The sequence below is a fragment of the Ailuropoda melanoleuca genome, chromosome 8, assembly GCF_002007445.2.
Source record: "Ailuropoda melanoleuca isolate Jingjing chromosome 8, ASM200744v2, whole genome shotgun sequence".
In the NCBI taxonomy this organism is placed as follows: Eukaryota; Metazoa; Chordata; class Mammalia; order Carnivora; family Ursidae; genus Ailuropoda; species Ailuropoda melanoleuca.
The window spans coordinates 45,115,075-45,141,234 of NC_048225.1; the positions used below are offsets into that span (position 1 = coordinate 45,115,075).

The 26,160-nt window shown below is 37.9% G+C and overlaps 1 protein-coding gene across 10 annotated transcripts in view; it reads left to right on the plus strand.

Annotated features, from left to right (window-relative positions):
- Positions 1–26,160, plus strand: part of DLG2 (discs large MAGUK scaffold protein 2) — a 1,964,683-nt gene that overhangs the window by 843,729 nt on the left and 1,094,794 nt on the right. The window lies entirely within an intron of this gene.

The following is a 26,160-nucleotide window of genomic DNA, read 5'->3' on the forward strand; positions in this document are numbered from 1 at the left end:
GGATGCCCCAACCGATTGAATACATTTTGAAAATAAATCACAACAGAATGATTTCCTCACATTTATACAACCTACTTCAATGAATACCTTAACCCAATCATTATGATTCCTATCCCCTGAAATTTAGCCATGCACCTAATATTTTTCCCTATCATTATCAAATCATTAGCATATATTTTTCAAAATACATATCTCACCATGCCACTTATCTGCTTAAAACCTTTTAACGAATTCCAGTTACTCTTGGGATAAAACCCAAAATTCTTTTCATGACCTCCATGGTCCTTCATGATCTTTCCCATTGCCACCTTTCCTTCTTCAGCTGCTATCATTACCCTCAGCCATGCTTTTGCAAAGGCCCCTTTCTGCTAAAGCTTTACCTACATGTCGTTCCATCTGCCTGGAATATCCTTCCCTGCTCTTCCCGTATCCCATTTTGCTCTTATCCTTCAAGCCTCATGCCTTTTGCTATATCTGCCATAATATCCTGCTTCTTTGAGCACATATTTCAGCATAATTAAATAATGATTTGCTAATAAGTACATTGTGTTTAATGTCTGTCACCCCTACTAGACTGTAGGGACAGGAGCCACTTCTGTAATTTATACCTGCATTTGCACATGTAGTACAGAATCAAGTATATCATTGGTCACACAAAGCCTGTTACGAATTACTTAATATGTCAAAACACTTAGAAGAATGTCTGGCACAGAGTAGTGCTCTGTATGTATTAACTAATGGAATTGTTGTTGTCATTGGTATTTTTCTTACTTTCACTTTATTAGTAGGTGTTGATAAGAGGGTTTTGGACTATACCATGGAGCCTTAGGTCCTAGTTGCAGCTCTTCCGTGTGGCCTTTGGAAACTCATCTAATCTCTCAGGGCTTTGGTTTTCTTACTTTGTAGGCATGTCTTAAGAACTTTTATTTTAGAATCCCTGAAAATACAGATTCCTTTAAAAGCCAAAGTAATGGGAAAAAGAAAGAGTTGGCTATTTATGAAGTTGATGTTTTTCTTCAGGTTTCCAGAGTTTCTTTCTGAAATATTCTCTACATCCAGGGTGGCCCTTTATTTCCTAGATACAAAGAGCTAATCCATCATCAAATTATTCTCATTGGAAAGGCTCTTACATCATTTATTGGGCTCACTAAACAGCTCTCATCTTCCCTCTCTGGGTCTGGATCAACTGAGAAACAGGTCAGCAGGTAAACTATATTACCATTTTGTTACTGATAGAGGCCAAGTTGGAGGATGTAGCTCTTATATGATACTCAGATGGACCTGCTATCTGTCTCCCTCTATAACTAGAGAGTGGGGCAACTTACTCAAAGGATATAGAGTCTTCAAAAGAAGACACACATACCCAGCAACCCACCTCTCACTGGTTTGGTAGAGAAGGAAGAAGAGGCCAAATTCCCCGCACACAAGACCTTTGGCAATTAATCCACTCAGTTGGGAAACCTGGACCTATAACCATCATTCAGAACCAGTAACTCAGTCTACTTCCGTGAAAAGAAGTAAGAGGTGGGACCATAAGCTAANAAGACACACATACCCAGCAACCCACCTCTCACTGGTTTGGTAGAGAAGGAAGAAGAGGCCAAATTCCCCGCACACAAGACCTTTGGCAATTAATCCACTCAGTTGGGATAATCATCATTCAGAACCAGTAACTCAGTCTACTTCCGTGAAAAGAAGTAAGAGGTGGGACCATAAGCTAAGACTAGCTGTCAAAGGAGGGGCAAAATAGTGTCACTTTAAATGTCAGTTATTCCATGAATTTCAGTTAGGGATTAGACCTTTTCTAGAAATAAGCAAAAGTGAACTGTATCAGGCAGCTGGTACTATGGGAACCAGAAACTGCGTTTAATTTTTTTTTTTTAACTAAAACAACAAAAAAAGAAAAACATAGCCCAGGAGCTACCAGGATTTAAAGGCTGTAATGAGCAGTGTAGGATTCCCTGGGGCATTTGGGTTTTGAGCCTGAATGGCAGCCTTGTCTTATTCAAAGGCATCTTCAAGCCCCTGGGAAAGGTTTTTGGTCTGGGGAGACTTCCCAGAGCTCCTGACATTATTCCCTGAAGGTAGTGCTTCCTCCCTAGGAGAGAAACACTACTCCTTAGAGCCATTGCCATATTTATAGCTTCTCTTTCCTAATTGCTCTTAGTTTTTTACCCCCAGAGGCTTATTTTCATGACTAGTTTCATTAAGGAAATGGAATCCAGGTGGTGTTTTCTGAAGCAGTTGCCATAATACTGCAAGTCTTCTGAGAGTCTATACATATGTATTGGTATGTCTTTGTATTTACATGTATATATACTTATAACTATTCAGGTATGTAAACATAAACATAGTGCCATATATGTGTGTGTTTTAACTCAGGGAGACTTAGTTGACAAGCATGCTGCAGCGTCTGTTCCATGACTGATGAAGTGTGGGGGGATGATGGTGGCAGGGACTAAGCAAGTTGTAGGGCTAGTTCTCAAGAAGGAAGGTCAGCCTCCCGACTGGCAATGTCCTAGAGGGCACAATGAATTTGACATTGTTACCTAAGGAGGTCTAATCTAGGAGGTTGGCCAAAGATTCTAGGAGGCACTAATATTGAAATCGAGATACCGCAGTTACTAATTCATTCATCTGTTAAGAACAACCCAGCCAGGTCATGGAAATCTAGAGAACAAAATCAAGACCCTGGACAGAGGGGACTGTAGGGTTGGACTGGATCACAGAATTTCTACTTAGCACATCAGGTTTATTTTTGGTCTCTATTTGTACCTTTGTGTAAATGAGGATAGGGAAGCAGAAAGCCTGATGTTATATCCTAGGTTTATAGGAATTAGGTTAAAGGTTAAAGGAAAAGAAAGGTTCCCTTTTGGGCAGCTTCCACAAATCCAAGGGTTTTCTAGAATACAAAGTTGGTGGCAGAACAGCTTATTTTGATTAGCTGGTGGGGAAAAGCCATTAATGTATGGACAGCCTTATTCAAAGTTTGGCTCAAGAGCTAGGTGAGGTGTAGTTTGAGGTCATAGACCTTGGAAATTAGAGATGAGCCATGTAAAGAATGTGAAGGCGTATATTCATGAACATATCCTCCCACACAACTCCACATACAAGTAGCGTATGCTTATTTATGGACACATAATCGTATATTGTGGTCATGAAGCTTAACTTCTGGCTGGTTTCTGTCCTTATAGTCAAAGGCTGAAAGAAGGTCAATGAGAAGTGGAAAATGAATTTTTGTTATTCTTGAAATATCTCTCTTTTCACATCCAACAGGATAGAACATGTCACAGTGGTCAACAGGAACAATAATGCTTTATGCCCACTTGTGTCTTGTGTAAAATTACCTATAGTATAATAAGAAAATGCAGTTTGAATAGAAGGTTGAAGAAATGTATGAGACTGTAGTTAGCCAGAAAGAGGATCACCAATTTAGAAGGCAGGATAAACTGGTGCAGTGCCTGTTACTTAGTACGACTCAGCAACTATTTATTGAAATAATTATATTCTGTTCATCCCATTACAGTCATGATATGTTGTCCCGGAGGCAAAAAGTCTTCTCTTGAAGACTTATGTCCAATTAAGTGGACTCTGTGAATATGTGTTATCAATCAGAAAGTGACCTGGAGTCTCACATATTTCTCCAGTAGAATACTGTTGAATACAGTAGCACCATGAATGAATAGTCCAGTCTTCCTGAAAAAGAAATCAGAAAGATGGAAACATGTGGAGGGACATTTGTAACTACATCACAGTCACTACTGTGCACAACTCTGCTTTTAACTTTCAGTTCTCAAAAAGTTGCCTAAGAGTTAACCCTAGAGCATATGTGTCTTGTTGCCATTTTCCTCCACCTCTTGTGGACTCTGCTTCCCATTGGGAAGCAACTGAAGAAAGAACTGATGATTTAGGGTCTGGGCCTAAGGCCAAAGCTAATTAACTCTGAAAGTAAATGAAAACTGTTACCCATGTTCCTCAGAACCGAACAAACCAATATTTGTATTTTTTGCCTTTCCCAGACTGACAGTGCTCTGGTTGTGGTGAATAAATTCCAGGTAGTGTGATTTTCAACATAAACTGACAGGCGTAGAATAATGGGTGTAGGTAGAATAATGGGTGAAGAGGTGCCCGTAAGTAATCTCTTTTAATATCTTACAGACTACTCTATTGCTTAAAGTGATACACTTATTTGAAATGTATCTAATTCAGTAATCTTTCTTAGTTCAAATTTCCCTCCAGTTCTCCAGAAGATTTGTTATTCCTAACTGTCACAGTCTTCACTAATTTAGTGGGATGTTCTTTAGGAGCTAGGGATTTTGACATTTTTCCTTGGTAGATTTAAGATATATATATCTTATATATTATATATCTTTATGCATATCTATATTTTATATATAATCTTTATTATATTTATTTTCTATATTTATATAAAATTATATATTTCTATATTTTGTTATATATAGATACATATTTTATATCTTAAAATATAATAAATATATATATATTTAATTTCTACATAATCCAGATAATAATGCCACAATTTATTGAACACTTACTATATAGTATGCATTTATTTATAATATCTATAACCCCTTACCCATCCTATAATTGGTCCCATTTTGGTGGGAGGGAACACATTGTATTTGGCAGAGCCAGGATTCAAACCCAGATCTGGCTCCAAAGTCTATCCTCTTTCTTAATCCACACCATGCTGTCTCTCTCTAAATCAGTTGGGGTTGTGTTCTGCTTCATGTTGTATAAGCTCCAAATAATATTAAATAATATTTATTTCTCTTTCACATGGAAGAAGTTCAGAGGAAGACAGCTCCATGATTTTTAGACTCTTTTTCCCTGCTCCATTACCCTTGCCTGTGATTTCCATCCCCAAGGTCGTGTCATGGTCCAAGGTGGCTGCTGAGACTTCAGCTATGAGTCTGCATTCCAGATGGCAGAGAAAAATTAGAGGGGATGGTGAAAGTGTTGTCTCAGATGTCTGTCTCCATTTTAAGGAGCTTTTCTGGAAGTCCTATTCATCAATTTTCACTTACTTATCACTTATTCATGTTTATAACTCCAGCATTTAGGATAGTTCCTGGCACAGTGAATGAACAGATAGATGGAAGTGAGTGATCTTGAGACTTAAACTTATATTGAGTCTGGGGCATATTTAAGACAACCTCAGATATGTTGACTTTTCATTTACTATTTTTTAAAATCTACCAAATGTGCCCCTCTCTCTGTCTCTCTCTCCTCCCTTCCCAACACATGGATGTATCATCTGGCTCTTCCTTACTCATTGTTCAGGTTTTGGCTGCCTCAGCACTCTCTTGGAGAAGCTTTCTCTGTTCTTCTGAAAGATACAAATACAGGAGGACAAAAACAAAACAAAACATCTACTTTCACCAATTTGTTTGAAGCCAGCTATCTTTCTACATTTCCTATACTCAGTTCCTATAATCACTATCCGGTCTCTTCTCAGAATAGTGCCTGACTTAGGTGAATTTTCAGAAGCCAAGATTAAACCAAGGGGAGAAGCCCATACCAGTCACGGAAAAAGTAGTAAAATTTTCCAGAATGTGCCTGGAAAAGAATTTGTAATTATTTCAGAATTTGCTATATAAGCCACCTTTTATTTATTAATTTATTTTCTCTACTGAGGACGCATGCACAGAGGTGATAGCCAAGACAAAATCATTCTCTTTGGCAGAGACAGGAATTTTCAGCAGTGTTTGTATGACAATAGGTCCCCAGAGCAGAAGACTGTGTGGCTTATTTCCTCCCCAGACTTGTCATCTTGTTCCTCTAGCTGTAGGACATTTATAGAGTTGTAAAGCCTTCAGAGGCTTTACATGGTCAAGAATGGATTGTTTCATGTACACTCCTGAAGTGTGGAAAGAGGGTGATAGGGCTGCTTGATGTAGTGTTTGGCTTCTTAACCTGTGGGGCATGCACTGTGGGCATGTGTGGCTTCATGACAGGAGCATAAAACCCAGGAAGTCAGTGTTTTTAAAGACTTGGCTCAGAGGAGGCTTTAAATTTGTAATTTTTTTCTTTTTTTTAAATTTTTACTTATTTTTTTAGTAATCTCTATACACAACATGGGGCTTGGTCTCATGACCCGGAGATCAAGAGTTGCATGCTCTTCTGACTGAGCCAGTGAGCCCCCCCGTAATTTTTTCTTAGAATAATTAATTCAAAACATGAAAGTCATTTTTTAAAATCAGCTCTGTCATTAAGAAGAATGCTAAGTTCATAGGAAATTTAAGATAAAATACAAATCTTAAAACTAATGGTGTTTTGGACCATGAGCCCCCAGAGTTACCTAGAAGCACACTGATCATGCTTCTGTAATATTAGGGTGAGAGTGATATGATGGAAAGAACAAAGACTTTCGAACAGGCAGACCTGGATTCAAATCCTGCCTCCATTAGGATTTGTATGACTTTGAACTCTTAGAAGATGTTTTCCCATTTGTAAAATGGAAATTATAACATTGGTCTTGTGGTTGGTATTGTAATTGGTGACAGTGTATGTAAAATGCACAACACATGTTTAATCAGAGGTTTGCATTGATGTTTAAATTATTATACTATCAGAGACAATAGAAGCAGAGTTGGAAACTGAGTGAGTCTGTAACGAAATGGCCATGACTTTAGAGTTCCTGGAGCTTCTGGGACCCTCTGCCATCACGTCATAAGCACCCTCCATGAACCCTGGAGAGAGGCAGCATAGAATATACCACTGAAGTTATTCTTTTCCTTCATGGCTTACTTATGCATTCAAATCATGTATAATGAGAGTACTTTCTTGATTTAAATATGATAAATGCTTAGGTTGCCTACTTCATACCCCGAAAGCCAAATTACAGGAAAAGAAAGATCGTGCCCTCTGAAGGCTTTTGCACTTCATTGAAAAAATGGACGTCTTATTAATGAGATATACAGTGAAGCTGAGACAGTGTAAATATGATCAGGAGGAAGGTTGGAATTGAGCCTGATGATGTTATTCCTCCTTCCATCTCATTCAAGATGAAGTCTTAACTACTTTGAATGGTGTGACAGGTCTCCAAGATCTGATCTTACCTATCCATCTTTTCATCTCCCCCATACACACTGATCTCCAGTCCAGAGAACTTTTTAAAGTTCCCACAACCGGCCCTGTTTTGTTGGGCCCCACTGCCCTTTCTTCTAATTCTAAGCTTCAACTCTTTAGGAACTCTCTCAGTCCTTTCAGTTGGAGGCCCTTCACTCTTAATCTTTGGGGAATGTGTACTTTACTTCTTATAGTGCCTATCACCAACATTGCAAACATCTCTTTTTTCCAGTAGAAAGTAAGTGCCTTGTAATAATCAATCCAGGGCAACTACTGATCTTGATGGCCTAATACAATAAGATTTGTTTCTCTCTCCTGTTATAGACTACATCTCTGTGGTGGGTAGAGAAAGGAGAGTCTGCTCCATGTAGATATTCAAGGGCCTCAGAACTGGATCTTCCCTTCTAATGGTTCCAACCATTCCTATGGCCTCAGGGTCACCCGCTATTTTCCTGTGTTTATCTAGCAAACAAGGGAAGAGAGAAATCATGTAGGATCCTCAGGGATGTTATTTAGGGATTAGACATAAAATGGAGTACAGCATTTCTTCTGATATTCCATTTGGTAAAAAGTTTTTCTGATGGCCCTTACTGACTTGAAGCGTGTTTGGGGAATAGAGTCAAGCTTTATGTTCAAGAAGTAAAGAGACATTGTTTGGCCACCAGACTTCTTGTTCCTTTCCCTGTGGTATTTCTCTCCATCACATTTATCAAGATCAAATATACTATTTAAAATATTTATTAATTTGTTCTTTGTCATCTCCCCCCCACCCCACCTTAAATATATACCCATAAGGTGAGGGAACCTATTCTATTTGTTTATTTTTTTCTGTCACCACCAAGAACTGTGCCTGGTACATTGTAGATACTCAAATATTTTTGAATGGACATCCATAATTTTTTTTTTTTGCACAGTGTTTTGTGTTTCTTTGGCATAAAACTGACAAAAATTAACAATTGGATGTAAAAATATTGCCAAAAATGTTTGACAATTAGCTGTAGAAATGGTGGGTGTAAGAAGATAACAATTATTAACAAACAGTGGTGGTGGCTTGACTCACAGACTCAGAGAGCAGTGCTATTGCTCTGAAAGGAGGCACCTGAAACCACTAGGGACTGTTGTGAAAGTGTTTCCGTGTTTCTTCCCAGAATGCTGATTTTGATGCCATCCAAACATTCCGTGGGTACAGCTTGAAGGAATTGACTGTGGAACTAAATAAACCTATAATGAGTACTTAAACCATTTCAATTTAGTCTTATCAGAAAGGTCATTCAGTGAAGGAGACATTTTGATCACAGCAATTCTCTTCACAGAAATGCTATCTGGGAAGCTAGTCTCTTTCTATTTGATTATTCAAGGATACATTTGGGATACAGAGAACATTTGCCAAAACCTATCTTTAAAACTCAGCTGCATAAAGAAGAAACAAATGCAGTGTAGGATTGAAATTAACAAAAGAGTCCATTCAGCAACTTCTTTAATAAAGTCAGCTTAGAATGTTGGACTCAGGATCATGGCATTATAGAAATATGGACCTGGAAGGGACCTACAGGTGAAGAAAGTGGGGTTTGGAGACGAGGGCAGAAATACTTGTGGAGAATACTCTGTTGGGCACTGTGGAAAACACTTCACACAAAATGGGCATTGCTATCTTCAACTGTCACTCATATTCAGAGTGGTTAACTTGCACTTTACCATATAGCAGGTATGTAACAGAGTTAGGCCCCCAGTGAGATCTGTCTGACTCATTCCCTGTTAATTTTTATTTTCTTAGGCCCAAAGAATATTAGCACCCCCCCCAACCAAATTTCTTAACTATGAAATAATATATCCAGAATAACAACTCAAGTATTTTGACTCTTAGTTCAGTGCTCTTTCTACCAGAGTTAATTTTTTGTGTAGGGACACAAAGGTAAATTTTGTGTAGTAAAATCTACTTATTAAACATCAATCTATATTCTATCCTCTCGTATTTCTCTGTTTTGACTTTAAAGACTTTATTTATCTAAAGACTTTGTCTAAGACTAGACATAAATTTATATTTTACCATTAGTGTGTTTTTAGTATTTATGCTTATATTATTCATGTTTTGGTACTTCCTCTTTTATAAGAGGTGCATTAGCTTTTATCACTATGTGGAAATATCTTGATAGCCTAATGTTTCTATTTTATAATGTTGATTATGTACCTACCAAGTGAGAATGATGTCAGAATTTAGAAACACATTTATATTTTCTAAGTGGTATCATTAATTGCAAATAAGAACATGAAGTATTTAGTATTAACACTAATAATAGCTAACACAGAGAACTTAATATGTGTAAATAATAAGTTACTTTTTTAAAAAACATTTTACCCTCACACCGTCCTAAGTCAACATTATTATTACTCTATTTTACAATTAAATTAATTTTTGAGGCACAGAGAGGTAAAACAATTTGCTCAAGGTTACACAGTTGGTGAATAATAGGGCCAGGATTCCAACCCAGACAACCTTGCTCCAGAGTCCAAGCTCCTAACCACTCACAATGCTGCCTCTTGGGGTGCATTTCTGCACTTTGTACAGAGCTTTGGGAGAGTCTTTATCATGCCCTCTCCTTTCTTATAGAAGCCTTCTCTAGAGGTTATAGCCATACCCAACAAATGCCCACTTTATCTCCTCTGATCCCAGAAATACGGCAGAAATAATTTGAGTAGTGGGGCAAGAGCACATGAGGACATGAGATGTTGGAGAACTTACTGCTGGGAGACAATGTAAGGAAAAGAGTGGGGGTGCCTGGTTGGCTCAGTCAGTTGAGTGCCTGCCTTTGGCTCAGGTCATGATCCCAGGGTCCTGGGATCGAGCCCCACATTGACTCCCTGCTCAGTAGGCAGCTGCCTCTCTCTCTCCCTCTGCCCCTCTCCACCCTCATCCTCTCTCTCTCAAATAAATAAATAAAATCTTAAAAAAAAAAAAAGGAGAAGAGAGGACCGAGACCTGGTGCTTTCCCACTCTCTCACTTCCTAGCTGCATGACCTTGGGCATGCTATTTAACTTCTTTGACTCTCAATGTCTGCATGTGCACAGTTGGGGAAAATAATGCCCAATTCTTGGTATTCAGTAAGAGCCCTTTTAGAGGCAATATATTTGAAGCACCTCCATTAGAATTGTCGCATAATAGGTGTTCAAATTTTGACATTATCANTCATTGGTCACACAAAGCCTGTTACGAATTACTTAATATGTCAAAACACTTAGAAGAATGTCTGGCACAGAGTAGTGCTCTGTATGTATTAACTAATGGAATTGTTGTTGTCATTGGTATTTTTCTTACTTTCACTTTATTAGTAGGTGTTGATAAGAGGGTTTTGGACTATACCATGGAGCCTTAGGTCCTAGTTGCAGCTCTTCCGTGTGGCCTTTGGAAACTCATCTAATCTCTCAGGGCTTTGGTTTTCTTACTTTGTAGGCATGTCTTAAGAACTTTTATTTTAGAATCCCTGAAAATACAGATTCCTTTAAAAGCCAAAGTAATGGGAAAAAGAAAGAGTTGGCTATTTATGAAGTTGATGTTTTTCTTCAGGTTTCCAGAGTTTCTTTCTGAAATATTCTCTACATCCAGGGTGGCCCTTTATTTCCTAGATACAAAGAGCTAATCCATCATCAAATTATTCTCATTGGAAAGGCTCTTACATCATTTATTGGGCTCACTAAACAGCTCTCATCTTCCCTCTCTGGGTCTGGATCAACTGAGAAACAGGTCAGCAGGTAAACTATATTACCATTTTGTTACTGATAGAGGCCAAGTTGGAGGATGTAGCTCTTATATGATACTCAGATGGACCTGCTATCTGTCTCCCTCTATAACTAGAGAGTGGGGCAACTTACTCAAAGGATATAGAGTCTTCAAAAGAAGACACACATACCCAGCAACCCACCTCTCACTGGTTTGGTAGAGAAGGAAGAAGAGGCCAAATTCCCCGCACACAAGACCTTTGGCAATTAATCCACTCAGTTGGGAAACCTGGACCTATAACCATCATTCAGAACCAGTAACTCAGTCTACTTCCGTGAAAAGAAGTAAGAGGTGGGACCATAAGCTAAGACTAGCTGTCAAAGGAGGGGCAAAATAGTGTCACTTTAAATGTCAGTTATTCCATGAATTTCAGTTAGGGATTAGACCTTTTCTAGAAATAAGCAAAAGTGAACTGTATCAGGCAGCTGGTACTATGGGAACCAGAAACTGCGTTTAATTTTTTTTTTTAACTAAAACAACAAAAAAAGAAAAACATAGCCCAGGAGCTACCAGGATTTAAAGGCTGTAATGAGCAGTGTAGGATTCCCTGGGGCATTTGGGTTTTGAGCCTGAATGGCAGCCTTGTCTTATTCAAAGGCATCTTCAAGCCCCTGGGAAAGGTTTTTGGTCTGGGGAGACTTCCCAGAGCTCCTGACATTATTCCCTGAAGGTAGTGCTTCCTCCCTAGGAGAGAAACACTACTCCTTAGAGCCATTGCCATATTTATATCTTCTCTTTCCTAATTGCTCTTAGTTTTTTACCCCCAGAGGCTTATTTTCATGACTAGTTTCATTAAGGAAATGGAATCCAGGTGGTGTTTTCTGAAGCAGTTGCCATAATACCGCAAGTCTTCTGAGAGTCTATACATATGTATTGGTATGTCTTTGTATTTACATGTATATATACTTATAACTATTCAGGTATGTAAACATAAACATAGTGCCATATATGTGTGTGTTTTAACTCAGGGAGACTTAGTTGACAAGCATGCTGCAGCGTCTGTTCCACGACTGATGAAGTGTGGGGGGATGATGGTGGCAGGGACTAAGCAAGTTGTAGGGCTAGTTCTCAAGAAGGAAGGTCAGCCTCCCGACTGGCAATGTCCTAGAGGGCACAATGAATTTGACATTGTTACCTAAGGAGGTCTAATCTAGGAGGTTGGCCAAAGATTCTAGGAGGCACTAATATTGAAATCGAGATACCGCAGTTACTAATTCATTCATCTGTTAAGAACAACCCAGCCAGGTCATGGAAATCTAGAGAACAAAATCAAGACCCTGGACAGAGGGGACTGTAGGGTTGGACTGGATCACAGAATTTCTACTTAGCACATCAGGTTTATTTTTGGTCTCTATTTGTACCTTTGTGTAAATGAGGAAAGGGAAGCAGAAAGCCTGATGTTATATCCTAGGTTTATAGGAATTAGGTTAAAGGTTAAAGGAAAAGAAAGGTTCCCTTTTGGGCAGCTTCCACAAATCCAAGGGTTTTCTAGAATACAAAGTTGGTGGCAGAACAGCTTATTTTGATTAGCTGGTGGGGAAAAGCCATTAATGTACGGACAGCCTTATTCAAAGTTTGGCTCAAGAGCTAGGTGAGGTGTAGTTTGAGGTCATAGACCTTGGAAATTAGAGATGAGCCATGTAAAGAATGTGAAGGCGTATATTCATGAACATATCCTCCCACACAACTCCACATACAAGTAGCGTATGCTTATTTATGGACACATAATCGTATATTGTGGTCATGAAGCTTAACTTCTGGCTGGTTTCTGTCCTTATAGTCAAAGGCTGAAAGAAGGTCAATGAGAAGTGGAAAATGAATTTTTGTTATTCTTGAAATATCTCTCTTTTCACATCCAACAGGATAGAACATGTCACAGTGGTCAACAGGAACAATAATGCTTTATGCCCACTTGTGTCTTGTGTAAAATTACCTATAGTATAATAAGAAAATGCAGTTTGAATAGAAGGTTGAAGAAATGTATGAGACTGTAGTTAGCCAGAAAGAGGATCACCAATTTAGAAGGCAGGATAAACTGGTGCAGTGCCTGTTACTTAGTACGACTCAGCAACTATTTATTGAAATAATTATATTCTGTTCATCCCATTACAGTCATGATATGTTGTCCCGGAGGCAAAAAGTCTTCTTTTGAAGACTTATGTCCAATTAAGTGGACTCTGTGAATATGTGTTATCAATCAGAAAGTGACCTGGAGTCTCACATATTTCTCCAGTAGAATACTGTTGAATACAGTAGCACCATGAATGAATAGTCCAGTCTTCCTGAAAAAGAAATCAGAAAGATGGAAACATGTGGAGGGACATTTGTAACTACATCACAGTCACTACTGTGCACAACTCTGCTTTTAACTTTCAGTTCTCAAAAAGTTTGCCTAAGAGTTAACCCTAGAGCATATGTGTCTTGTTGCCATTTTCCTCCACCTCTTGTGGACTCTGCTTCCCATTGGGAAGCAACTGAAGAAAAGAACTGATGATTTAGGGTCTGGGCCTAAGGCCAAAGCTAATTAACTCTGAAAGTAAATGAAAACTGTTACCCATGTTCCTCAGAACCGAACAAACCAATATTTGTATTTTTTGCCTTTCCCAGACTGACAGTGCTCTGGTTGTGGTGAATAAATTCCAGGTAGTGTGATTTTCAACATAAACTGACAGGCGTAGAATAATGGGTGTAGGTAGAATAATGGGTGAAGAGGTGCCCGTAAGTAATCTCTTTTAATATCTTACAGACTACTCTATTGCTTAAAGTGATACACTTATTTGAAATGTATCTAATTCAGTAATCTTTCTTAGTTCAAATTTCCCTCCAGTTCTCCAGAAGATTTGTTATTCCTAACTGTCACAGTCTTCACTAATTTAGTGGGATGTTCTTTAGGAGCTAGGGATTTTGACATTTTTCCTTGGTAGATTTAAGATATATATATCTTATATATTATATATCTTTATGCATATCTATATTTTATATATAATCTTTATTATATATTTATTTTCTATATTTATATAAAATTATATATTTCTATATTTTGTTATATATAGATACATATTTTATATCTTAAAATATAATAAATATATATATATTTAATTTCTACATAATCCAGATAATAATGCCACAATTTATTGAACACTTACTATATAGTATGCATTTATTTATAATATCTATAACCCCTTACCCATCCTATAATTGGTCCCATTTTGGTGGGAGGGAACACATTGTATTTGGCAGAGCCAGGATTCAAACCCAGATCTGGCTCCAAAGTCTATCCTCTTTCTTAATCCACACCATGCTGTCTCTCTCTAAATCAGTTGGGGTTGTGTTCTGCTTCATGTTGTATAAGCTCCAAATAATATTAAATAATATTTATTTCTCTTTCACATGGAAGAAGTTCAGAGGAAGACAGCTCCATGATTTTTAGACTCTTTTTCCCTGCTCCATTACCCTTGCCTGTGATTTCCATCCCCAAGGTCGTGTCATGGTCCAAGGTGGCTGCTGAGACTTCAGCTATGAGTCTGCATTCCAGATGGCAGAGAAAAATTAGAGGGGATGGTGAAAGTGTTGTCTCAGATGTCTGTCTCCATTTTAAGGAGCTTTTCTGGAAGTCCTATTCATCAATTTTCACTTACTTATCACTTATTCATGTTTATAACTCCAGCATTTAGGATAGTTCCTGGCACAGTGAATGAACAGATAGATGGAAGTGAGTGATCTTGAGACTTAAACTTATATTGAGTCTGGGGCATATTTAAGACAACCTCAGATATGTTGACTTTTCATTTACTATTTTTTAAAATCTACCAAATGTGCCCCTCTCTCTGTCTCTCTCTCCTCCCTTCCCAACACATGGATGTATCATCTGGCTCTTCCTTACTCATTGTTCAGGTTTTGGCTGCCTCAGCACTCTCTTGGAGAAGCTTTCTCTGTTCTTCTGAAAGATACAAATACAGGAGGACAAAAACAAAACAAAACATCTACTTTCACCAATTTGTTTGAAGCCAGCTATCTTTCTACATTTCCTATACTCAGTTCCTATAATCACTATCCGGTCTCTTCTCAGAATAGTGCCTGACTTAGGTGAATTTTCAGAAGCCAAGATTAAACCAAGGGGAGAAGCCCATACCAGTCACGGAAAAAGTAGTAAAATTTTCCAGAATGTGCCTGGAAAAGAATTTGTAATTATTTCAGAATTTGCTATATAAGCCACCTTTTATTTATTAATTTATTTTCTCTACTGAGGACGCATGCACAGAGGTGATAGCCAAGACAAAATCATTCTCTTTGGCAGAGACAGGAATTTTCAGCAGTGTTTGTATGACAATAGGTCCCCAGAGCAGAAGACTGTGTGGCTAATTTCCTCCCCAGACTTGTCATCTTGTTCCTCTAGCTGTAGGACATTTATAGAGTTGTAAAGCCTTCAGAGGCTTTACATGGTCAAGAATGGATTGTTTCATGTACACTCCTGAAGTGTGGAAAGAGGGTGATAGGGCTGCTTGATGTAGTGTTTGGCTTCTTAACCTGTGGGGCATGCACTGTGGGCATGTGTGGCTTCATGACAGGAGCATAAAACCCAGGAAGTCAGTGTTTTTAAAGACTTGCTCAGAGGAGGCTTTAAATTTGTAATTTTTTTCTTTTTTTTAAATTTTTACTTATTTTTTTAGTAATCTCTATACACAACATGGGGCTTGGTCTCATGACCCGGAGATCAAGAGTTGCATGCTCTTCTGACTGAGCCAGTGAGCCCCCCCGTAATTTTTTCTTAGAATAATTAATTCAAAACATGAAAGTCATTTTTTAAAATCAGCTCTGTCATTAAGAAGAATGCTAAGTTCATAGGAAATTTAAGATAAAATACAAATCTTAAAACTAATGGTGTTTTGGACCATGAGCCCCCAGAGTTACCTAGAAGCACACTGATCATGCTTCTGTAATATTAGGGTGAGAGTGATATGATGGAAAGAACAAAGACTTTCGAACAGGCAGACCTGGATTCAAATCCTGCCTCCATTAGGATTTGTATGACTTTGAACTCTTAGAAGATGTTTTCCCATTTGTAAAATGGAAATTATAACATTGGTCTTGTGGTTGGTATTGTAATTGGTGACAGTGTATGTAAAATGCACAACACATGTTTAATCAGAGGTTTGCATTGATGTTTAAATTATTATACTATCAGAGACAATAGAAGCAGAGTTGGAAACTGAGTGAGTCTGTAACGAAATGGCCATGACTTTAGAGTTCCTGGAGCTTCTGGGACCCTCTGCCATCACGTCATAAGCACCCTCCATGAACCCTGGAGAGAGGCAGCATAGAATATACCACTGAAGTTATTCTTTTCCTTCATGGCTTACTTATGCATTCAAATCATGTATAATGAGAGTACTTTCTTGATTTAAATATGATAAATGCTTAGGTTGCCTACTTCATACCCCGAAAGCCAAATTACAGGAAAAGAAAGATCGTGCCCTCTGAAGGCTTTTGCACTTCATTGAAAAAATGGACGTCTTATTAATGAGATATACAGTGAAGCTGAGACAGTGTAAATATGATCAGGAGGAAGGTTGGAATTGAGCCTGATGATGTTATTCCTCCTTCCATCTCATTCAAGATGAAGTCTTAACTACTTTGAATGGTGTGACAGGTCTCCAAGATCTGATCTTACCTATCCATCTTTTCATCTCCCCCATACACACTGATCTCCAGTCCAGAGAACTTTTTAAAGTTCCCACAACTGGCCCTGTTTTGTTGGGCCCCACTGCCCTTTCTTCTAATTCTAAGCTTCAACTCTTTAGGAACTCTCTCAGTCCTTTCAGTTGGAGGCCCTTCACTCTTAATCTTTGGGGAATGTGTACTTTACTTCTTATAGTGCCTATCACCAATATTGCAAACATCTCTTTTTTCCAGTAGAAAGTAAGTGCCTTGTAATAATCAATCCAGGGCAACTACTGATCCTGATGGCCTAATACAATAAGATTTGTTTCTCTCTCCTGTTATAGACTACATCTCTGTGGTGGGTAGAGAAACGAGAGTCTGCTCCATGTAGATATTCAAGGGCCTCAGAACTGGATCTTCCCTTCTAATGGTTCCAACCATTCCTATGGCCTCAGGGTCACCCGCTATTTTCCTGTGTTTATCTAGCAAACAAGGGAAGAGAGAAATCATGTAGGATCCTCAGGGATGTTATTTAGGGATTAGACATAAAATGGAGTACAGCATTTCTTCTGATATTCCATTTGGTAAAAAGTTTTTCTGATGGCCCTTACTGACTTGAAGCGTGTTTGGGGAATAGAGTCAAGCTTTATGTTCAAGAAGTAAAGAGACATTGTTTGGCCACCAGACTTCTTGTTCCTTTCCCTGTGGTATTTCTCTCCATCACATTTATCAAGATCAAATATACTATTTAAAATATTTATTAATTTGTTCTTTGTCATCTCCCCCCCACCCCACCTTAAATATATACCCATAAGGTGAGGGAACCTATTCTATTTGTTTATTTTTTTCTGTCACCACCAAGAACTGTGCCTGGTACATTGTAGATACTCAAATATTTTTGAATGGACGTCCATAATTTTTTTTTTTGCACAGTGTTTTGTGTTTCTTTGGCATAAAACTGACAAAAATTAACAATTGGATGTAAAAATATTGCCAAAAATGTTTGACAATTAGCTGTAGAAATGGTGGGTGTAAGAAGATAACAATTATTAACAAACAGTGGTGGTGGCTTGACTCACAGACTCAGAGAGCAGTGCTATTGCTCTGAAAGGAGGCACCTGAAACCACTAGGGACTGTTGTGAAAGTGTTTCCGTGTTTCTTCCCAGAATGCTGATTTTGATGCCATCCAAACATTCCGTGGGTACAGCTTGAAGGAATTGACTGTGGAACTAAATAAACCTATAATGAGTACTTAAACCATTTCAATTTAGTCTTATCAGAAAGGTCATTCAGTGAAGGAGACATTTTGATCACAGCAATTCTCTTCACAGAAATGCTATCTGGGAAGCTAGTCTCTTTCTATTTGATTATTCAAGGATACATTTGGGATACAGAGAACATTTGCCAAAACCTATCTTTAAAACTCAGCTGCATAAAGAAGAAACAAATGCAGTGTAGGATTGAAATTAACAAAAGAGTCCATTCAGCAACTTCTTTAATAAAGTCAGCTTAGAATGTTGGACTCAGGATCATGGCATTATAGAAATATGGACCTGGAAGGGACCTACAGGTGAAGAAAGTGGGGTTTGGAGACAAGGGCAGAAATACTTGTGGAGAATACGCTGTTGGGCACTGTGGAAAACACTTCACACAAAATGGGCATTGCTATCTTCAACTGTCACTCATATTCAGAGTGGTTAACTTGCACTTTACCATATAGCAGGTATGTAACAGAGTTAGGCCCCCAGTGAGATCTGTCTGACTCATTCCCTGTTAATTTTTATTTTCTTAGGCCCAAAGAATATTAGCACCCCCCCCAACCAAATTTCTTAACTATGAAATAATATATCCAGAATAACAACTCAAGTATTTTGACTCTTAGTTCAGTGCTCTTTCTACCAGAGTTAATTTTTTGTGTAGGGACACAAAGGTAAATTTTGTGTAGTAAAATCTACTTATTAAACATCAATCTATATTCTATCCTCTCATATTTCTCTCAGTTTTGACTTTAAAGACTTTATTTATCTAAAGACTTTGTCTAAGACTAGACATAAATTTATATTTTACCATTAGTGTGTTTTTAGTATTTATGCTTATATTATTCATGTTTTGGTACTTCCTCTTTTATAAGAGGTGCATTAGCTTTTATCACTATGTGGAAATATCTTGATAGCCTAATGTTTCTATTTTATAATGTTGATTATGTACCTACCAAGTGAGAATGATGTCAGAATTTAGAAACACATTTATATTTTCTAAGTGGTATCATTAATTGCAAATAAGAACATGAAGTATTTAGTATTAACACTAATAATAGCTAACACAGAGAACTTAATATGTGTAAATAATAAGTTACTTTTTTAAAAAACATTTTACCCTCACACCGTCCTAAGTCAACATTATTATTACTCTATTTTACAATTAAATTAATTTTTGAGGCACAGAGAGGTAAAACAATTTGCTCAAGGTTACACAGTTGGTGAATAATAGGGCCAGGATTCCAACCCAGACAACCTTGCTCCAGAGTCCAAGCTCCTAACCACTCACAATGCTGCCTCTTGGGGTGCATTTCTGCACTTTGTACAGAGCTTTGGGAGAGTCTTTATCATGCCCTCTCCTTTCTTATAGAAGCCTTCTCTAGAGGTTATAGCCATACCCAACAAATGCCCACTTTATCTCCTCTGATCCCAGAAATACGGCAGAAATAATTTGAGTAGTGGGGCAAGAGCACATGAGGACATGAGATGTTGGAGAACTTACTGCTGGGAGACAATGTAAGGAAAAGAGTGGGGGTGCCTGGTTGGCTCAGTCAGTTGAGTGCCTGCCTTTGGCTCAGGTCATGATCCCAGGGTCCTGGGATCGAGCCCCACATTGACTCCCTGCTCAGTAGGCAGCTGCCTCTCTCTCTCCCTCTGCCCCTCTCCACCCTCATCCTCTCTCTCTCTCAAATAAATAAATAAAATCTTAAAAAAAAAAAAAGGAGAAGAGAGGACCGAGACCTGGTGCTTTCCCACTCTCTCACTTCCTAGCTGCATGACCTTGGGCATGCTATTTAACTTCTTTGACTCTCAATGTCTGCATGTGCACAGTTGGGGAAAATAATGCCCAATTCTTGGTATTCAGTAAGAGCCCTTTTAGAGGCAATATATTTGAAGCACCTCCATTAGAATTGTCGCATAATAGGTGTTCAAATTTTGACATTATCAGTAAATGTTTTAGAAGACGGACCAATAAATAACTCACATAATTCAGACAAGCTGGGTTAAGTAAGAGGCTGTGTAGATAGGAGAACATGTAAATTTTGCCCACCATGAGAGAAAGCTTATTTTCAGTAGTGTATGTGGTAATTAATAGCTTAGACCTTTGGCGTCACACAAATTTGGATTTTTGAAACTATTTTGATCTCTGTTCTGTACTTTTTGGGTATCTGTCCTTAGGTAAACCTTCCTAAGCTTTGTTTCTTCTTCCACAAAATGGAGATAATTATAATTACTTCAAAAATCTGTTCTGAGATTTATGAAATCTCATGTATATACATGTATATATACACACTACATATAACAATGGCATGGCACATGGAGTTAGCTAGCTCTTTAGTAAGTATATCTATTTGGTACTGAATTATTTCTTTGGTGATGGTAAGGTCCCAAGATATTTGATCCCTGTGCTAGTTAAAATTTTCTGGGGAAACAGAACCAATAAGGGATTTATATCTCTTATATAGATGTCTATCTGCATCTACCTGGCTATAACTCTCTAGAGATTTATTATAAGGAATTGGGTCACATGATTATGGAACTTGGCAAGTATAAAATCTGCAAAGCCAATGTCCCAGTTTGAGTTCAAAAGCCAGAAACTACTGTGGAACCCGTAAAAGCCAATGTCCTAGTTCAAAGGCCATCAGACAGGAGAATTCTCTTACTTGGAGGAGGGAGGGTCAGCTTTTATTCTTTTTAGGTCTTCGACTAATTCAGTGTGGCTTACCCACATAATGGAAGGCCATCTGCTTTACTGAGTCTATGGATTTGATGTTAATCTCATTCAACGGCACCCTCACAGAAACACTCAGAATAATGTTTGACCAAACATCTGGATATCCCATGGCCCCTTCCAGTTGACATACAAAATTAACCACAATAATCCTTGTTGGTCTGTGAGGTAGTCTCCAACTCCTTCATGAAAAGAAAAGAAAAAAAAAGTCTATTCGTTTGAGACCAAAAGAGTTTGTTAGGCTGAGAGGAAAAGAAGTACACATAGTAGGAAAGAGGTTTAGGTAGCAATGCTTTAGCCTAATTCCTGGTTATGCTTATAGGAATCCTTGGTGGTGGTGGGGTGGGCAGGAGGGTATGAACTGAGGTGAGCAAATTCACTTGTACTAAAGAAATCACACCGCAGGTGGAGGGGATTTGATGTACCCAATGCTGTGACTATTTTATGATTCAGAATGTGAACTCAGCCACAAAAATAGAACAATAGACTAATAGAATGTTTGTCTATTCCCAGATCTTCCTTTGGTTGGCTTTAAAAACAAATTGTATTGGTCACTGAAATCCTTACATTCAGTCATCAAACCTTTTTGGATCATTGATTGCATTATAGTCACATAGTCATAGGCATATTGTTTAAAGATAAATATTTTCCCCACCCTTGAAGAGAGGCACTAAAATGAAATAGTAATAGTGTCATAACAGAAGTATTTATGGAATGTGATGCCATCATAAAGGAAGCATTATGTCCAGGAAGTTCTGGGGGCAGGGGTGACATCTAGTTAATAAGGAGTTGTTAGACTGACAAAAATTTTCTCTCTAAGCTGGGTTATGAGGGATCAGTAGGAGTTTCTTTTTCTTTTTTCTTTTTTTTTTTGACNTATAGGAATCCTTGGTGGTGGTGGGGTGGGCAGGAGGGTATGAACTGAGGTGAGCAAATTCACTTGTACTAAAGAAATCACACCGCAGGTGGAGGGGATTTGATGTACCCAATGCTGTGACTATTTTATGATTCAGAATGTGAACTCAGCCACAAAAATAGAACAATAGACTAATAGAATGTTTGTCTATTCCCAGATCTTCCTTTGGTTGGCTTTAAAAACAAATTGTATTGGTCACTGAAATCCTTACATTCAGTCATCAAACCTTTTTGGATCATTGATTGCATTATAGTCACATAGTCATAGGCATATTGTTTAAAGATAAATATTTTCCCCACCCTTGAAGAGAGGCACTAAAATGAAATAGTAATAGTGTCATAACAGAAGTATTTATGGAATGTGATGCCATCATAAAGGAAGCATTATGTCCAGGAAGTTCTGGGGGCAGGGGTGACATCTAGTTAATAAGGAGTTGTTAGACTGACAAAAATTTTCTCTCTAAGCTGGGTTATGAGGGATCAGTTAGGAGTTTCTTAAATGAGAAAAGAGTGAAAGAGAATTTCAGACAGAAGATTAGCATGTGCAAAGTCGTGGAGGTGAAAAGGAGTTTTGAATAGTTGCAGAATGTCAAAAATATGACCAATAAATATATGGAGAGGTAGTAAAGCAAAATAGATAAGCTATTAGCCCCTGAAGCATAATGCCCAGGTTTAAATTTTGGCTAGGCCACTTACTAGGTAACTGTACAAATTACTTAACTTTCTTAGATTCAGTTCCCTCATCTGTGAAATGGGATTAAATAACAGCATTTATCAGCACTTGAAACGGTGTCTGGCAAATTGTACAGCTCTATAAATGTTATCTATTTTCCTTATTATTGTATAAGTTGGCTCTGAAAATATACATACCCAACATCTTAGTGATTTACAAAAATAACCCTTTATTTTCACTCGTGTTACTTACCTGAGCGTCACTATCCTCTTGGTTGAGGATCTGCTCCCCTTGTCCTCTCATCCTAGAACCAAAACTAAGGAAAATTATCCTTTGAGACATGCCCTTCTCATGGCAGAATGTAAAAGCAAGATTACTGGCAGAAACTTATGTTACTTCTCCCAGCTTCTGCTAAGACATAACATGTGTCATGTCCACTCATAGTCCATTAGCCAAAGCATATAATAGGGCCAAACACAAAATCAAAGAACAGGACTGTATAATCTCCTAAGGGAAAGGGCAGTGGATAGCTACTAAAAATTGAAAACAATAATACAGGGCACCTGGGTGGCTCAGTCGGCTAAATGTCTGCCTTCCACTCAGGTCATGATCCCAGGGTTGGGCTCCCTGCTCAGTGAAGAGTCTGCTTCTCTCTTTCCCTTTGGCCCTCCCCCACACCGCTCATGATCTCTCTCTCTCTCAAATAAGTAAATTTTTAAAAAAATTTAAAAGACCAATAATACAGTTGACTATAATTGTCAAATACAAGCACCTCCATGTTATCCTATGTAAGGTGCTGGTGGGGAAGGTAGAACTTAGGTTGGATGTGGGGTCAGAGCGTATATGGAAATCAATTTTATTTTCCTGGATGTATTCTAAATTTTGGCCCACAGTGTCTTCCCACCCATATCTCTTGCCTGATTTTCTGTTTTGTTCTGTGAGTCAATCACCTGACCTCTAAACATAAGTTTGAAAAGCTAGGGCCTTTGCCACATGTTACAATATGTGGTAACTTGGATTTGAATTATAAACAGAAGAAAAAATAGTGTTTGTTACCTCTGTAACTGATGTCATGACCTCTTGTTTTCCAAGCTCTATAAACATTTGTCAAAGTCTCCTATTAATTATAATTGTACTTGCTGACTTAGAGTCAGTTGTCATTTTCATTATGTTCCATGACTTAGTAATTAAACCATTTGAAATAGGTGGAATTGCAATTGTAGTGGGTAAATAATTTCAATCTTGGTTTTCTGTTTTTAAATGATTTGAGGAGGAGGCTTGGAATTGAAACTCCTTTTAAAGGGAACTATATGTTAACAAATATCATTAACAGCTAATACTTCACTTTGAATTATGATTATGTGTCGTTGGTTATTCCTAGAATAAAAAGGATAATTTGAAAATGTTAAAGTATTTCACAGAAATGTGCCTGCCACTTCTCTTCACTCACAAGAAGGAAGGCTCTTAAGAAATAAAAGAGCCTTTGTTACTCTGTTTATAACTTTCCTTTAGGATTTAAATGCTAAATTCTGGTTGTTAGGAAAGGAAACTTGGGACTTCAAAACAGGAGTCCTATAGCCAAGGCTTTGCTGCTGGGGTACCTGATCTGGGGCCAAGACATTTGTAAGCCCCTGTGAATTGAGTAGCAAGGGGAGGGGAAAGAAGATGGGTGGGACCTGCTGATGTAAAGGAAGGTTCTTCCCAGGTCAGCATGTGCTTAAGTATTAGACATGGCCACTTGTATCTAAGGATAGGGGAAACTCAGACTCCATACAAGGGGTTACAAAAACTTCAAGAATAAATGGGGTGTTGTGGGTGTTGTGAAGGTACTAAAAACACTGAGTTATATTTACTGGATTATAAAAATATTATACCGAATTTTATGGCATATGAATTACATCTTAATTTCAAAATGTTTAACATAAAAAAAAGAAAGCAAATATATATTGGGACTTTCTCCAAAATTAAAATCTGCCAACATAAAGCTAGTTCTGACTTTAAGATTGAACAAATTCACCCATAACTACAAGTGAACATTTATGCTTGTATTACTTTTTCCTTTTCTAATAGTTGCTGTTAACAGTAACACCTTTGATGGTATACATTTAGCAAGACCTATTTTTTTAGGTGGGATGGAAAAGTTTTATAACATCTTTTTGCTTATTAAAAAGGCTATGACTTTGAGAAAAAGGGGAATAAATGAGGTGACTATATAATTTGTCATCCAAACCTTTTCATTTTGGCAAGGGAAAGGTAATATATAAGTATGCGGGGTCAAAAGTCATAAATCAGGACAGTCCTAGACAAACAGGACACAGAGGGGTGAGGAGACAAGAGAGATAACAGATAAGGACCATTCTATATCCTTGCCCTATTCATTCACCTATTTCTTCAACAAATATTTGCTCTTGTGTCTACTTTGTAGAAACTCCAATGCCCAAGACATGACTCCTGACTTCCAAGTTATCCTATTAATAGACTGTTGGAATAGGCTCATTTGAGATAATCAGGGTTTGCTCTCAAGTCCAGGCCATCAATATCTGATCTAACCTTCGGCTGGGAGTGGAGGGAGAAAGAGGAGGTGATGAGGTTTCCTGGAATAGATGATATCTGAGGTGATCTTCAAAGGGAGAAAGTAAAGTGTGGAAGGATGTGCCATGGAAAACAATTTGGTTTGTGAAGGTGATCCTGGTGGTTAGGAGATTTGGAGAAGGTGATGTTGTAATCAGACCTAATAACTTGTTTCCTCCCAGAACTTAATTTTAGTTGATGGCTTAGGAAATGTACCAATTTGTTAAGAGTAAAATTCATGGCTTCACATATTCTCAGTTCTCAGGTTTAATCCCTGACTGGAGGGATCTGACCAGGAACTCCACTAGGCAAAATCAGGCCTTCTCAGAAGTGACTGCTTTTAAAAGAGATATTTATAAAGACAATAACTGTAAGGATAGGAATCTGATACTTAATTCTAAATGGATGGGCTTGTAGGAAGGCAGATAACTTGAAGGAGGTGGCCCCCTGAAACCACATTAACATACCTCATATGGTTCCATCTGTGGTTCTGTAGCACAATCTAACCTTTGTCTACATTAGAGAAATTTAGAAGAATTCTAGAGGAAAAAAGTTAAAGCAAAAAAAAAAAAAAGTGAAGGTGATATTTTGTCTAGGTAAGATTGTACTTCCTTTCTTTTTAATCTCAATTCAGTGTGTCTTATACTTCTTTATTCAAGCAAACTTGAGATGAGAAATCTCTCAATTTACACTAAATGATCAATATATAACATTTCTATCGAACATCTTCAATGATAAAGGACTATGCTACATGCTGCCAAGTAGTTTCTATATTTTAGCAGCCTAAAGACCTCTCTCTTCCTCTCCGTTTCTCTCTCTCTCTCTCCCCCACTTCCCACACCTCACTCACACACACACACCCACGCACACACATATGCTAAATTATGAGCACCTTACAAGGTTCTACCTCAGGTCATGGCCCACAGTAAATACCGAATTATCAAGTGGTGAAATTAATAAGAGAAATTAACCTTTTAATGGCAGTCTATAGTTTTAAAGCACATTTTACAAATATTTAACACTTATAATCTCTAGTGAGGTGGGCTTACTTGTATTTTAGTTTTATGTGAGAAGAAACTGAGCTTCACAGGATGAAGGAAGTGCCTGTGGTTATCTGTCATTTAAGGCAGAGGTAAAACCCATGACTTCCAGCTTTGAATCTGGTTCTCTCCCTAATCATATTGCTACACTTGTGAGTGTAACATTCTCCTCCATTCTACAAAGTAAATGCTTCTGGTGCTCTCAAAAGAAAAAATAAAAATAATTACAGTTATTCAAGAGCCCTCAAGCCAGGAAACCATCTCATCACATCTCTAGAACATGCAGGAAGAAAATACTACTAACGGGGACATAATTACAAACAAGCATCGTGTACTGGTATTGTTCTCTATACACAGAAAATCTACAGGCTTTACCTATAGTACAACGAGTAAGGAATATTTATGGTAACAAAGTCATAAAACTTTATTTTATGATCCATC